The 12883-nt window shown below is 37.6% G+C and overlaps 1 long non-coding RNA gene across 1 annotated transcript in view; it reads left to right on the top strand.

Moving 5' to 3' along the window:
• LOC134478097 (uncharacterized) overlaps window positions 1–11019 on the top strand; it is a 71062-nt gene extending 60043 nt beyond the window's left edge. Inside the window, exons 3-4 of the long non-coding RNA XR_010050489.1 lie at window positions 2021–2146; window positions 3747–11019. This is a non-coding gene — a long non-coding RNA (uncharacterized LOC134478097). The remainder of the gene's footprint in view (window positions 1–2020; window positions 2147–3746) is intronic.
• Window positions 11020–12883: the final 1864 nt, after the last annotated feature.

Here is a 12883-nt window from a genome sequence, read left to right on the forward strand (position 1 = left end):
TCCCACAGGGAAGGAGGGCGGGCAGGTCAGAGTCTGACTGTCCTGCTCAGCAGAGACCCTAACTCTCGTCAACTCACTAACTTCTGCCCAGGGAACCCATAGGAGAGGAAAGCTCTTGCATGTAGGCAGAATCCTGGGCCCAAAATTTGCATCTCCAAATTTCTCTTAATGTACTGCCCTTATCAACAGTCAGCCCTGTAGGCTCAAGCTGGGAAGAAATTTTTTCGAATTTAGCTGCAGAGTCGTGCCTTGGGAAGCAGGGTGAACTGTTTCACCCTGATGGCACTCTGCCTCTGAAATGACTTCTATGCATCTGGTTCTATTTCAAGAGACAGAGCAGACACTGATACCTGGGAACAAAGAAACTGCAGGAAGGAGGCCTCTGATGTTTTGTAGTGGTCAGGAGACTTAAGTTCCTTAGCACTCTGGAGTAAAACTAGCAGGAACTTCCTCATCTACCAGGAACAGCTTTGGAGTTAATCTTAAAGATCCCCCAGCCTGGGCCTGGGAGTCCTTCAAATGCGCAGGAGATCTCCCACATCTGGGAGTGCACAGCCCAGAAGGGTGAGGGCAGCCAGCAATAGTTACTTTTGGCTAAAAAGACTATTTTAAGGGCTTTCGGACCCACCAAGCCCTATGGGGACATTTCCATATCTTCCTACTTCGCTGCAGTGTTTCAAAGAAATGAGAAGTAGCTCCTTCTGAGAAACAGATTGCTACTACGTCTCAGATGCAATTATTCTCATTATAGTTCTGGACAACATAGCAAGGAACATGAACTTTTGTGACTATCTTCAAAGGAGGAAGGCTATATTTGCCATGTTACAGGTTTTACAATATTCTCTGGATGCCAATATGTTTCTCAAAGACATCTGTGTCAAGTCAAGAATTATACAAACACCTGTTCAAAAAGCCTTGGTAGGAACCAGTTCAAAAAGGCTCTTTTTGCTTGTCCTGACTATATTTTTCCACTCTGGCTATCACCACACTCCGTGGGACAACACATAAGAAGAATGAGTTCTGGGCATCTTAGTCTATTTTGTTGTTACTATAAGTAAATATAACAGATTAGATAATTTATAAAAATAGAGGTTTATTCAGTTCACAGTTCTGAAGGCGGGAAGGTCCAAGGTCAAGGGACCACACCTGGTGAAGGCCTTCTTCTTGTTAGGGACTCAGCAGAGTCTTGAAAGGGTAGAGGGCATCATAAGGGGAAGAGGGCCATAGCAGGCAAAAGAGAGTTCATTTTTGTGACAAAGCTACTACCTCAATAAACTGCTAATCTATTTAGTCCATGATGGATCAATCTTGACTGATAAGGGCAGATCCCTTATGATGAAATCTCCTCTAAAATGTTTCATCTTCAAACACCATTAATTTAGGAGTTTAGAAATTGTTTCCAGCACATAAATCCTGAAGGACCTCAAAATCATAGCTGGATCCCGAGAGCCACCTCGATCAATGCCTTGTACAGAATGGCAGACCCTGCCCCTGACTCCTCAGGGCTTGCTCTGTCTTGCTGACACTCTGTTCTCCCTGGCAGGCAGGCAGGCAGGCAGGGTACCTCCTCAGCCCTGGCCCCTGTGCTTTTCTTCAGAGTTACATTGCTGAAGCTCCTCCAGTAATGTTCCTGCCCACTGGGCTGGCTTTAAGGCGGGTGCTTCTCGAGTGCCTGAACTGTCTGTGAACCCCCAAGGGGAGTCCGACCCATGCTTCCCTTCCAGCTGACTATGGTAGAACAGGCAACAAATACTTGTGGACTATTATTGCCACAATTAAATGTAGAAGAATACCACTCTTTTCTTTTAAGAAAGCGATAAAGATTAAAAACTATCTATATGTAATCACTTATGGAATGGCCTACAATTTGGACTTGATTACATTAAGTCATTCATAGATCTCTCCCCTCTTTGTACTTCTTCCCTAGTTTAGTAGAATGTGCTTTGCAAAAGGCAGAGTTCTTGCCTTCCTGCAACTAAAGAATTAAGAATCTCTAATCTACTGTCTTTCTTTCCCCCAGAGTCCCTGCACCCCACCTGCCAATCCGAGTTACAAAGGGCAAAATTTCATCTACCAGGTCTACTTTCCAACATCAAAATTCTTCTATTAAGTGTGAAGTGGTACAACTGCTACGGAGAAGACTGTGGTGGGTTTTCAAAATGCTAAACATAGATCTAATACATGACTTTGTGGTACTGCTCTAATGAATTGAAAATATTCAGATACCAGTGCACCAACACTCACAGTAGCCAAAATATGGGGGAAAAGTGTAGGTGTCTACTGGTAGAAAAATAGATAAACAATGGCAGTAAATTCATACATTGGAATATTATCCAGCCATTAAAAAGGTTTGTGAATCTCATGTCAACTAAAAAAAATCTCTACATCCCTTAAAATCAGTTTGCTGAAGATTATTACTGTACTGGTCATCTTTTGGTATTTTATGACTGGATGAAGAAGACTTAGAGTTATAAAAATGACAAATATCCACTTTTCTTCTGACTAGCTGTCCACAGTGATGACATTGGCAATAAGGACAACTTATGAAGACAAAAATAATGACAATAATTATGAGGCTTAAAACGTCCCATAGGCCAGGACAACACAGTATCCACAGATTACCCAGAGCAGGACCATAGTCCTCACCAATCATCCTTGACTCACCTGACCCATTGAATGTTCAGCCTTACGGAGAGTTGGGGCTGCTCAATTATGGAATCAGGATCTATGTGGAAGTGTGTTCAGTAACAGAGCCAACAAAAATTCAACCTCATAGGCTCCCTAAGATGACAGTGGGCAATTATGAATACAGCCTAAGATCATAGTTTTTCTTCCCTGGACTTATGGATAATGAGACTATTAGCTTAGAGTGAGTACTTATATCACGTTTTATGTGATTTATATGTACTTGAAAAATTATGCCTATCTATGTAGTTTGCATGTATGAAACTGTTAATTCTTATCACATCCTGTGAGTTAACCATTATTTTTCCCATTCCAAAGATGAAAAAACTGAGAAAAGAGATATTACTACTGCATCCAAAATTCCACAGCCTCTCAGGCAGTGGTGTTTGTGTTAATGCCCAGGGAGAAGTTTCAAGGGCTGGATAGAGGCTCGCTGGGCAGGACCCTGAGAGGTTCTTCCTGGGCTCTTTACCTTCCCTTGTGTAATTCCAGCAAGCTCTCTGTTTGCTCTTCCAGGGGGACCATGTCCTCCGACATCTGTCCTTGCTGCCTTTGGCACCAGAGCTGTACACATACCCTGGATGAGAGTTACTGAGTTTCCTCAATAATATTTTCATGCTGTTTCCTCCATCAAGATATAAATACAACAAAACAATAGCTCGTCTTTCCTTTGCTTTTGCTATTGTCTGTGAGATGCACTCTGGGTGAAAAGACATCAAGACTGTACAAATAACTTTGGCTCTGAAATGAAAGACTTTTACTTTGCTGCTGCAGGAAGCCCAGAAGAGATATTTTTCTTTTTCTTGAGAGGGAGATTGATTCATGATTTTGTTTTATTGGTTAGTTCACTGGGGACTGGGAGACTCATCTTAGAGTATTATTTTCTCTTCCTCCCTCCTCATTCCCCAGAAAATCTAGTAACACCATACCAGAGTCACAAAGCTCTCCAGCTGGGAACTGGGGATCCTGGAGGCACGAAGGGAAAAGACTACTAGTCTGAGAATATGTGCATGCGTCGTCAGTGACATTTACTCTAATATTTTCTCTTTCCCACTTTACAGATGAGAAAGTGAGCTGCAAGTGGCAAGGAGATGGTCACATTCCTAGCTTACGGTTTGTACAGAACATAAACTCTAGCCAGTCTTCTAGTTCCATTTACAGAGATCTGTTCTGCTGGGGCACTTTCATGTCTACTGATGAAACTGATGAAAGGCACTGTTAGAGGAGCTGGTGGCTGCCAGGCCTGATTTCTGAATTGATTGGTCACCAGTTTTGGAGAGAGATGGCCCAAAGGATTCAAGTATTTAAGAGAATATTTGGTGTAGGAGTTTTCTCTCTGCAAGATGGCTGAAGTGGAGAGTGTGAAGTTCTTTTACCAGCAACGAACAGTATTTCTGGTTTGTGCAAGAGGCTTCTAGGCATTATCTCATTTAATTCTTGGAACAACTGTAGGTATAAGTTTTACTAACTAATCTCTTTTCACAGATGAGGATACTAAGGTTCAAAGAAACATGGTCAAAATCTGCCCAGGCCAGAATATGAGTTCGACTCTAAAGTTAGGAGGTTGAGACTTTCCACTAAGCCACAGTGTCCCCAGGTTGAAACTGAGGCTGTTATCATGAAATCCTAGACTTCTGACTTTTGCAGTGGATCCTTCTTTCCAAAAGAACCTTTAAAATCAGATGTGGTGAGCTCATACCTGTAATTCTGAGTGTACCAGGAAGGCTGAGGCAAAAGGAGCACAGGTTTGAGATCTCACAGGATCACACTGTGAAATATTGTCTCAAAAAATTTTTTTAACAGAGGTTTTTAAAATATTATTGGTGGGGACCAGCAACCAGCAAAAGAAGAAACCAACACTTGGTTACTGACCCTTTTTTCTCAATTTTCTTTTTTCTTTGTTTTCTCTCTTGTCTTTTTTATTTCTTTCTTCCATTTTCCTTTTTTCTCTCTTTTCTAAATATCTGGGGAGAACCCCGGCCACAGAAAACAAATCCCATCCCTCAGACTCAGAGACCAATTCAGATAATCCCTCGAATACTCCTTCATTCTTTCTTTTCTTCCACCTTCTCTAGTTTCCCAAACCCTGTGTGTCCACCATTTGTCCTCCAGGCTTGCTTCTACTTCCTTCCCAGGTATATTTGTTGTATATACCATCTTCCATAAACTTCCCCACCGCAAGGTAAACCCACTCTACCAAGGGGAGACACTGCATGTAAACTCCTAATTTAGGATTGGTGCTGTTATATGACTGTAGACTTTGCTCCTATGGGCTAACATATAAAATCAAGAGTTAGCACAGTTTGTCAGTTTCTAAACTGTGCTTGATGCTATGATTATTGCCAATTTTACTACTTTAGCTAGGATTTCATATATGTTATAATCAGTCTTTCTCCCTTCTGTAACAATACTGGGAAGCTGTTGTGTAATAACTTCACCACAACCCCACATCAAAGGACTGGGAACTGAGCCAAAAAGATACCAATGTCCTACTTTTAATTAATTGGGAAGGTAGGACCTTGGGCCAGACAAAAATCAAGAATTTACACACACAAGATATCCCTGAAGAACAGACTTCTCCTAGAGAGGCCTTGATGCTAGTGAGTTAGCTACCTACTACAAAAATGTACAAGGATCAGGTTTAGAAAACCAAATAAAAAGTTTTTTGAAATTGAAAATGACAAGACAAAAAAGCAAAATGCAATCAATCTCAGACCTCTAGCTCAACCAGAACAAGTACAGGAGATATCAATATAGAAGAAACTAGAAGCACACATCTGAAATTTCTGAAATGATAGCAACTGAAGTAAAGAAACAAATCCATGAGGACATAAAGGAAATTAGGTCAGAAATAATCTCTCAGGTAAGAAGAGAATCAACAACATTTATGAAGGACTTGCTCAACAAATCTAGATTAAATATAGATAAAAAATAGATGATGATAGGAAGTACATAGAAGCTGAATAATCAGTATAAGAAAGAAAAAGAATGCATGAAATGGATTCAAACAAATATCCAGGAAATAAAAAATTGCATTAAAAATTAACAAAACTCATTCAACAAAACTGAAGACAGACTTTCAGACCTTGAAGACAGGATCATGGCTGTTGATGATGAAAGGAAAGATTGCTTGAAGATGACAAAAGATCAGGGAATAATAATCCAATAGATATAAGATGACACAAAGAAAATGATATAAGAATAATTTATGTCAATGAAAAAGCAAGAGTCAACATAAATGATATAAAAAACTATTTGCAGAAGCAATAACAGAAAATTTCCCAAGCATGGGAAAATAAACTGATAGACATGCATAACTCCACTTACCCATAACCAAAATAAATCTGCACCCAAACATAAAATAATCAAAGTCTCAGACATTCAATACAACATTGAAAACTGTTAGAGAAAAGAAACTGATCACTTAAAAAGGAAAGTCTATCAGAATCATGGCAGACTTCTCAACACAAACCCTCAAATAAAGAAGAGCTTGAATTGAAATATTTCAAGTCCTGAAAGGAAACAGCTTCCAATGCAGATTGATGTACCCTGTAACACTATCTTTCAAGATTAATGGATAAATAAGATACTTTAATGACAAAGAATAACTGAAAGAATTCATGACCAATGCCACAAAGGGTATAGAAAGATATTCTAGACAGAAATAGAGATGAGCACCATTTCAAGAACAACAATAGAAAGAAACCTTTAAGCAGGGCAAGCAGTTAATCAGATAGGAAATATAGGAAACTCACAGTAGGAAAATAACATGACAAAGATAAGCAACTATGGTATGAGTTATAACCATCAATGTAAATGCCCTTAATTCATCAATCAAAAGAAGCAGACTAACTGAATGGATCAAGAAACTAGATCCCACAATATGAAATATACAAGAAACACGTTTAACTCTAAATGAACCTCATAGACTAAAAGTTAAATGATGGAAAACAATACCATATGTGACAGGAACCAGGAAAAAGCAAGGTAGCTATTCTGTTTGCAGACAATATAAACTTCAAACCAAGAATGACCAAAAGAGATAAAGAAGGTCACTACATACTTGTGCTGAGGGGATGACGACAAGAAGAGATAACAATCATAAATATATATGCATGAAATATGGGAGCACTTAACTCTGAAAAGCAAATATTAACAGACATGAAAAACCAAATAAGCAATAACATAATTGTAATGGGGAATCTTAATATCCCATGGTCACAAAGAGATAGATGAACTAGACTAAAAGTCATCAAAGAAGTAACAGAACTGAACCAAACAGAACTGTGAACAAATGGACTTAGTAGATGTTTATAGGATGTTCTATCCAACAACATTAGATCACAAATTCTTTTCAGTTGCACACATGACATTTTCTAAAATAGACTATATACTAGGCCATAAAACGTGCTTAAATAATGCAAAGGAATTGAAATTATCTCATGCGTATTATCTGACCATCATGCAATGAAACTGAAAATTAATGACAGAAGACACCACAAAAATCTCTTTAAATGCATGGAAATTAAGTAACACTTTCCTGAACAACCAGTGCATCACATGTGAAATTATAGAAGAAACTAAACATTATCTACAGTCAAATGAAAATGAAACTATAACCCACTAGAACCTGTGACACAATGAAAGCAGTCCTAAGAGGGAAATTGATGGCACTGAATTCTCACATCAGGAAAACAGAACAAGTACAAATAAACAATCTAATGATACACCTCAAACTTCTGGAAAAAGAAGAGAAGGTCAATCCCAAAGTTGATACAGGGGAGAAAATTATAAAGATTAGAGTTGAAAATAACACATTTGAGACTAAGAAAACCATATAAAGAGTTAGTGAATCAAAGAGCTGGTTCTTTGAAAGAATCAACACAGTCGGTAAACCCCTAGCCAACATTATCAAAAAACAAAAAACAAAAAACAAAAAACAAAAAAAAAGGAAAGAAACAACTCAAATTCATGAAATAAGGAATAAAAAAGGTGAAGTCATTAGCAATATTGCGGAAATTCAGAAGATCAAAAATCTTTACTTGCATAGGATGGAAAACAGAAGACACGGACATAAATTCCTGCAAATTTATGAATTACCAAAAGAGAATCAAGAAAACATAAAATTTTTGAATAACTTAATAATAGTTAATGAAATTGAAAATGTAATTAAAAACTTGCTAACAAAATAAGCTCAGATCCTGATAAATTCCCTGCTGAATTCTACAAGAAATTTAGAGAACAGTTAATGCCAGCGCTCCTCAGCCTCTTCAATGAAGCTGAAAGAGAAGCAAGTGTCCCTAACTCATTCCTGGAGTTATTCCTGGAGACAAATAGTGTCCTGATACCAAAACCAGAAAAAGAGCCAAATGAAAAAGAGAACTATAGGCCAACCTCCCTAGTGAACATAGATGTAAAAGTCCTCAATAAAATACTAGCAAATAGTTTGTATTAAATCATCAAGAAGATTATGCATCATGACCAAGTGGGGTTCATTCCAGGAATGCAGGGATGGTTCAACATACACAAGTCTACAAATGTAAGACACCATATCAACAGAGTCAATGACAAAAATCACATGATGATCCCAATAGATGCAGAAAAGGCTTTTGATAAAGTCCAATACTCATTCATGATAAAAAAAAAAAAACCTACAGAAAATTGGAAGAAGTGGACTTTACCTCAATTTGACAAAAGCCATCTATGACAAGTCAACTGTCAATATGATACTCAATGAACGAATACTGCAAGCTTTCAATCTGAAAGTAAGAACAAGACAAGGATGTCGACCGTCACCACTCCTATTTAATATAGTTCTAGAAACATTAACCAGAGCAATTAGACAAGAGACAGAAATAAAAAGATTAGGATAGGAAAGTAAGAAGTTAAGTTATCATTATTTTCCAGTGACATGATATGCTACGTAGAAGACCCTAAAACTCTACCAGAAGTCTTCTGGAATTAATAACAAAATTCAGTGGCATCGTGGAATAGAAAGTCAACATTCAAAAATCAATAGCATTCCTGTACACAAACAGCAGATTCACTGAGAGAGAAATTAGAGAAACTACACCCTTCACAGTAACATCCAAAAAAATGAAGTACTTAGGAATCAATCAAAGGAAGTAAAAAATTTATACACTTAAGATTACAGTACTCTGAAAAAAGAGATCAAATAGAATCAGAGAGGGTATCAGAAAATGGAAAGGTATCCCTTGCTCATGGATAGGAAGAACCAACACTGTGAAAATGGCCATATTCTCAAAACTGTTGTACAAGATTTAATGCAATTCCAATCAAAATTCCATTAGCATACCTCATAGCTCTAGAGAAAACATTCTTAAAATTCATTTGGAAACAGAAGAGACTAGGGTAGCAAAGACAATCTTGGGCAACAAAGACAAGACAGGAGGCATTACAATCTCTGGTTTGAAATTATACTACACAGCTACTGTGATAAAATCAGCAGGGTACTGGGAAAAAAAAACACCAGACCTGAAGATCAGTGAAACAGATGAGAAAGTGCAGAAATGACTACAAACAAACTCAGCCACTTTATCTTTGACAAAGGAGCCAACATTTTCACCAGAAGAAAGATAACCTCTTTAATAAGTTGTGCTGGAAAAACTAGCTTTCCACGGAGACTAAAATTACATCCATACCTACCACATGCACTAAAGTCAAAATGGATATAAATATTAAAACAGAAACACTAAATCCATTAGAATTGAAAATAGAAATCTCAAAGACAATCTCCTAGGCAGAGACTTCATGAATAAAAACCAAAATGCATGGGAAATATTTCAAAGGATCAACAAATAGGATCTCATTTTATTAAAAAGCTTTTGCACATGAAAAAAAATTACCATTAGAGTGAAAAGAAGACCCACAAAATGTGAAAAAATTTTAGCCATCTGTCCCCTAGATACAGGACTTTTATCTAGAACATATAAAGAACTGAAAAAATATCAGGCCCACAAAATTCAAAACCCCAATTCAAAAGTGGGCATCTGTGATGAATATACTCTTCTCAGGTGAAGAAATACCAAGGGCAAACAAATACATGAAAAAATGTTCAACATCATTGATCGATAGGAAAATATAAATTAAAATGACACTGAGATTTCTTTTTTTTTACAGCATTATTGAATAGATTTTTTTATTTTAAAAAGCAAAAAAGAAATGACAGAAATTTTTTAAAAAGTAGAAAATTAACACTAGTTAACATATTGAGTATTGTTATCTTAGAAGTAGTTGTTCAAGTTACAAGATCTAGTACAAAAATAATCAATTACAGCACAAACTATTCTTTTTGATGAGCTAACACAGAATTAGTAGTGTAGTTATCTATCTGCACACATATACATACATACAGTTGCACGTGTGTACCTACTCATATAATCTTTTACTTTCTTCCTTTTCTCCTTTCCCCATCCCAGTTGTTCTTTCCTTTCTATCACTTTCTTTCCCTTTCATTATTACAATGTATATTGTACATTTTGGATCTTATTACTCTTTTTATTTTTTATTATGGCAAGTGTGAGGTTGTGAGTTTGATCCCTGGAACCAAAAAAGAAAAAAAAAAATCAAAACCAAAACCAAAAAAACAAAAAAACCTCAAGCTCAACACTGAAATTTCATTTCACCCTAGAAGGAGTGGCTATCATCAAGAAATCAGTCAACAACAAATGATGACAGAGCTGTGCGGAGAAAGGAACCCTTCTCCACTGTTTGGAGAGTGCAGACTGGTACAACCTCTATGAAAATCAGTGTGGAGATTCCTCAAAAACTTAGGATTGGAGGTCTCATTCAATCCAGATATCCCCTTTCTGGGTATTTTCCTGGAAGAATCAAAAACATGCCACAGAAGTATATGTGTACCCTTGTTCATAGTAGTATAATTTGTAATAGCTAAACAGTGGAAACAACCCAAAATGTCCATCAACTGAATGGATAAGAAGACATTGTCTTTTTATACAATGGAGTACTACTCACCTAAAAAGAAGGATAAACTGAAGATTTTTTTATAGGTAAATGGCTGCAACTGGAGACCATTCTTACAAGGGAAATAAATTAGACTCACTTGTGTCAACATTGTATCGTCTCCATAATGTAAGAAACTGTAAGAGTAAAAAAGATCCAAAACCTACAATAGATATTGTGAAAGGGGGAAAAAACTGCTCAAAGAACAAATTGGAATGGGAGAAAGGAGAAAGGAAGAGAATATATATATATATATGCTAAGATAATTATATTGCTAGTTTATTTCAGTTCACTGAAAAGAATGGTTCATGCTTATATTATTTTTGCATGCCTCCATCTTGTAATCTGTGCAATTACTTTGAGTGTAACAGTACACAATGTGTTAATCACTGTTAATTTCCTATTATCTTCATATGAAATTCTGTATCATTGTTTTAATTGTTTTTTCTCTTTAAAATAAAAAATAAATACTGTATACTAATAAAATAGTATACAGTTTTATCAATTTTTCTTAGACTTTGTCCCAGTAGGAGCAGTGAGAAATTCCTGTGGATGGACATGGCTCTTTTTCTGACTTCATTTAAGACGTGTTGAGGATGTCTGACTTTTAGGCCACTCTGCAATCTGGAAGGGAAGAAGGTGAGTTTATCTTCTCCCTCAACCCTGGATGGTTTCCCAGCAGAGGAGCCCTGGTAGAGTGGCCCACAGGAGGAGCTCTGACAATGCCAGGCTGGGACGAACACCTGCTGCCATTTACCAGTCGTGAGTTCTTAAATAAGGCACCTAGTCTTGCTGGGCCTCATTTTCCACATCTGTGGGGTGGGGGAAGGTGATAACATTTCCTATTTTGTAGGATTGTTGAGAAGTCGAGCTACTTCACCTATGGGATGGGCACAGAGGATGGCCTAACACACCCCAGGCACATGGAGTACCACTATTAGCATGCTTTGGGAATGTCTTGGGTGGTACAGAATAACCACTAGAATCCTGGGGCCAGATACTATTTTAATGAGTACCTAATCTCTTTAGTAGGAGATATATATGTATATAAACACCTTGTTAGATAAACAGTGTTATGTCTCTCTATTTTACAAATGGGAACTGAAGCTCTGATTTATCTGCCTCTCTAATGTAGGTTTGGCAACTTCAGGAAAATCCATCTTTTAATATAATGCCTTTTATTATTTGTCATTTTTTTCTTGGTAAGTGTGGGTGGGTTTAGTAGTTAAAGGATAAACAGTATGACTATAATCAAATGTTCCTCTATGTGTCCCTTTGAAAATAAGATTAAGGAAGAGAAACACTGTCATTTGGCAGAGCTGACAAGGCCACAGGGTGACAACATTTTCTTAGAGGTTTGTCCCTGACTGACCCAACCTCAGCTCACATCTGTAGTAACTGAGAAGACTGAAGTCAATGGCCAACTAAATGAATTTTCATGGATTTAGGACGCATTGCCCAGAAAAAGGGGATCCGAAATGATTCCAAGTCAAATCTCTTTTTTCTACAAAGTTCTGATGTGGGCAACTATATCAATAATGATGATGTTGACAACTTCCATTTATAAGAGCTAGTGGTCTGTCAGGCACTGTGCTAAATGCTTATATTATCTCAGTTAATTCTCACAGATGCCTTGTACAGCCCCCTTTTACTGATGAGGAAACAAAGATTTAGGAAAGGAGAGTAGTAATATATATTCAGCTATAGTTTGGATGTGATTTGTTCCCCAAGGATTCATGTTTTGGGGGCTTGATCCTCAGTTTGGACATGTGAGAAGTGGTGGAACCTTAAAAAAAAAAAAAAGGCCTAATGTAAAGTACTCAGATTACAAAAGGTCTGTTCTTACAAGGGATTTGATAGCTTTTGTAAGACCTCTGGTTCTTTTAAGAATGAGTTGCTGAGCCCAGCGTGGTGGCTCACGCCTGTAATACCAGTACTCTGGAGACTGAGGCAGGAGGATCATTGCAAGTTCGAGACCAGCCTAGGCTACAACGTGAGCTCACGGCCAACCTGAACCGCATAGAGAGATCCTGTTTCAAAAAGACAAAAGACAAAACAAAACAAAAAAACCAGAATGAGTTACTGTAAGACTGAGGCTGACCCTTGAATCACTCTCTGGCTTCCTGTTTGGCAAAGTGATCCAGCTCCCATTTACATTCTTAACATTAGGGTACCCTCCTGCCAGGAAACTGTCACCAAAATGAGCTGATCTGGT

Source organism: Cavia porcellus, unplaced genomic scaffold (assembly GCF_034190915.1).
Source record: "Cavia porcellus strain 051 isolate PalLab524CR breed Dunkin Hartley unplaced genomic scaffold, mCavPor4.1 scaffold_11, whole genome shotgun sequence".
NCBI classification, from domain to species: Eukaryota; Metazoa; Chordata; class Mammalia; order Rodentia; family Caviidae; genus Cavia; species Cavia porcellus.